The following is a 4,304-nucleotide window of genomic DNA, read 5'->3' as shown; positions in this document are numbered from 1 at the left end:
ATGCCTGCTGTGGGATCTAGATTTGGATCCACATCACACCATTCTCTTTCACTTTACTGCCTTCTTCCTTCTCCAATACTCAGTTCTCTTCTCCGGCTCCACCACGACACTTTAGGTGGTGTATTTTGCTAAGGAAATAAGGAAAGAGCTCATGTTCAGGAAAGAGTCTTCTACACAGATTCCAAAAATTAATTTTGGCTAGTAAGAAACCATGGGAATCCAGTTCACTTTTCATGCAAATTCCCAGACTGCAGAGAGTGGACATACAGCTTTTACTAAAATGGACCAACAAGGGACTTCAGAAGACTCTATGAGTCTTTGAATATTAAAACCCTCTTTACTTACACATACCTGTTGATATGTTGATTTCCTACAAATATAAGGATCTGAAACATTTTGTTACAAACAAGCGTACATACAGACTAGAAAAGGCACTAGGCAACAACTGTACTGCAGGAAGTGGGGACGTGTACACAGATGTAAAAGTAAGGCTTCTGAGCTTAAAAAGCCTCTGTGCTGACTGACTCAGGACTGAATAAAAAGTAGTTATGGTCAGGAAATATTTTTATCTGACCCATCACATCACTGTTATGAGCCTGTTCGGGTACGAAGGCCAGGTGCTGTGCATGGAGTCTGTTGTAGTCCTGTTGGTACGACATATAGATACTCCTAGAAAAGACAATTCATTACAGAAAGAAATATTTCAGGAAGAGGACACATTGTCACGTCTTCTTTCCTTACTTTGATTCTAATTCAACAAATTATACAACATTCAAGTTTAACACTAAACTAAGTACCCTGCCCTGCTTTTTAGTTTAATAGGTAATACAAGTTCAGTCCATCAAAGATGAAGCCCTTGATTTCAACACATCCTACATATGATCAATAGAAAAAGAAAACAATTAAAAATAAAATCAATGAGTGAATTCACATTCAACCATGTTGGGTAGAGCTATCCTAGCTTTGAAGTGATCCATGTCAAGAGTAGCCTGCAAGGATCACAGGCAGAACTAAGTATATATGTTTCAAAATACGCTAAATTCTGCTGAAGGAAAAAGATTGAACTGCTCTATCCCTCCAAACAGGCTGAACTTGCAGGCAAGAGATCACCATAGACGCACTTATCTGAGAGAAATGAAAAGGCAGAGAGTACGAATCTGAGAAGACTGGCAATCCATGAGTAGCTTGGAGTTCAGAAGGACTCCTTTATGATTCTCCAGAAATTTCAGAGGCTGCTGAGGCTGCAGGGGAACTACAATTCACAACCACAGACAGTTTATAACTTGGGAGCAAGGTAGCTGCTCCTCATTCATGTGCCCATCCATCTCTTGCTGCCTCTGGAAGGGTCTCTCCATTACGGGGACACCTCAGTGATTTCTGGTAGCAGTTGCTGAACTACTATGCAGTCTAGCCTATTACTAGAATAAATAAGTGAACAAAAAAAACCCCACTGTCAAACAAAAGGTACTTCCAACCCATCACCTAGACTCTGACCTGCTGACAGCAAATGCCTATGGAAGAGTGTAAGAGCAGGGAGGCACACAGCTGTACCCACCTAGTAATCTCTCCCAGCTTTCTGCACCTCCAAGATTTGCAAGCCACCAGTGACTTCTCTGTGGTCAAACACCCACAATGGATTTATCTTGCAATAATTCGTTTCATTTAATGAGTGAGATAGAACCCATTGCCACTGGAAGTTGCGGGCACGGAGTTTGACTTCAATGCGCAGCACAAGTATTTCCTCACATCTGTCCTGATACTGTTTTATTCTCTCTGGCTCCTATAGTACGAGAAACAGCAGAGTCATTCCCTGTTCACACTTTATCTGCAATAATCAGTTGTACAGATCTTTTTCATATACTGCACTAGTTGTCTCTCTGCAGGCTAAAAACTCCTAGTCATTCATTTACTCATTCTTCATATTTCCAAAAGCTATCACAGACTGACTGAATCCTGACGGACTTTTCCTTTGTCTGTGGTGCTTGCGACAAGACTGCCAACTTTTCGTTGTTCACCTGACATCTCCCAGGTCATCCAGGTTCAGTTCTTGGGCCCTAGCATCAGATAGCTCTTCCACTGTACCCTTGGTATTTAATTTGCTTGAACATATACAAAAAATAAATCAGAGTTAAAAATAGGAGCAAAGTTGCTAGAGTCCAGTGAAAACCAGGGCCCACAAAACCACGGGGGACTATAAACAGGGAGACTTGGTGGAGCATGTTCAGCAACTGTCTCATTGCTTTTGAAAGTGCATGAGGATATGTCATTGGATAACCCAGTCATTATTACATTCCTAATTTTACAGGAGGAAAAGGACAAAACGGGTTCAATTCTAAATAAAAACTGAATCTAATGTAAGAGAGCAGACTAGCAAAAATCACTGACAGGGAAATTATAAATGGCATTCACATCTGTGGGGCCAGGTATCTCACATTTTCTAGTATTTAAGGCAGCTACTGCAAAAAAGCACCATTACCAAACATATTAGGGCTTAAAAAGAATAGGCTTTTCAGGAGGTCTTGCAGTAGCAGTACCACTAGCATTATGCTATGATAGTATAGTGGCCAGATAATCTTGCTGGCATCGGTGAGATTTTATGAATACAGCTGTGATTTTATATATATATTTATGTAGGCATACATACTTTTCAGGACTTCTGAACCAGTGTAGCAGGTGTTATCTGAAAAATATATGAGAGATTCCTGTGGAATCAATAGCAGGGCCTTCAGAGAGTCCCTGGACAACCACTTTCCTTCAGTGACAAGGTGCTTTTCCTGCTTCCCCATCCTACCCGTTACTTTTGCACAAAGATTTGTTCCAAAGTTTGGAAAGAAAACCCACACATGTTTTTCTTAAAGTATTCTTCTCTGTGCATGCAGTTCTCACACACACCTCTGTCTATGGATATTCGAAAGAATGACAAGGCAGATCTTTAAAAATAACTGCAATCAAGGACAGTAAAAATCTCATAACACCAAGTAAAGTTTGCTTACTGGCTAGATATGCACTTCCCAGAGCTGCCAGCTCATGAAACCAAGACTTTAAAAATCTTCTAAAGTCAACTTTGACTCAGTTGCTCTGAAAGCTGTAGTGGGTCACACATTGGAAAAACAGAGCTAGGTATCTAAATTTGCAGTCATTTACACAAGCTGTTTTGAAACCCACTGCTTTGGGGGCCACAAACATTGAGTCAGGATCTGTAACTGGGTTCCCAGATAAAAACTACTTCCCTCTTGCTTGCCACATCAGCTGGGATCTCCCCATTCTGTGGTGCTCACTACCCTGCTCCAAGCAAAGCTGGAGGGACACAGTGGGGGAAAAAAAGGAGTTAAAAAAAATAATTAGTCCATGCTACAAAAATCCTGCTTTGTTCAAGGAAGGTTATCCTTCAAGTGAATTCTGTGCCAAGGAAGGTAAGAATATTCTGCAAGGAACAGATGTGAGTGAGCAAAAACCCACATATTAGCATGCTAGGTGGAGAGCTGAAGAAGAGATTCCCCATCATGTCCTTGGAGATCCTTTCTGATTCACAAGAAAGATCTTCAGTGTAAGTCATCAGCAAATTAAATGGTGCAAATAAGAAATTCTGGTTTATGGAAGACAGCCCATCTTTTATTGGCAGTTTAATGGCCTGCATCTTAGTAAAAGGGAAATTAATGTACAGGAGATCATGCAGCCCACAGTCAGAAATATATTTTTAAAAAAGCAAGGTGCTCACTTACCCATTTGTTTTAAAAGATATATGACAAATTTGCAAAATATCTGCCAAACAGAAGTCTTTAAACTACAAAGTTAAAAAAAATCACCAAAAAAGCACAGCTTATCTTGTCTGAGTAGGAACTAAATGTCTTAGGTACTACTGAAGCTAGAAGAAATGGGTACATGGCTGGGTAGACCACATTACATTATTCAGAAAGAAATAACTGAACCTTCAGACAAGGAGGAGGAAACCAGCACTATCAAAAATTGCATTAACCATTTCAGTTGTCAAAGGTGTCCTCTGACACTATCATCCCACACTCGGAGACTGATGTATTATCAGATAAAGCTACTGCACTCTGAACAGGAATTTGCTATACTGCACAGAAATCACAGCAGGGGTTACAAGTGCAGACCAGTGAAAGAGCAGTGAGTTTAAAACGGGCTACTTTTAAAAGTGGAGGACGACTGTAAATCAAACCAGATGTTAAACAAGCTGGAAAGAAAATATAAGTTACATGTTAACAATTTAATTTGATTCACAGAAGACATGGGCCATAGAGCAAAACAGCCAGGGTTACAGAAAGTAAAGGCAGCCCCAAGGG

This window comes from Mesitornis unicolor, unplaced genomic scaffold (genome assembly GCF_000695765.1).
Source record: "Mesitornis unicolor isolate BGI_N332 unplaced genomic scaffold, ASM69576v1 scaffold32156, whole genome shotgun sequence".
Lineage (NCBI taxonomy): Eukaryota > Metazoa > Chordata > Aves > Mesitornithiformes > Mesitornithidae > Mesitornis > Mesitornis unicolor.
The sequence above is the reverse complement of the archived record's forward strand: the minus strand, read 5'-3'. Positions refer to the sequence as shown.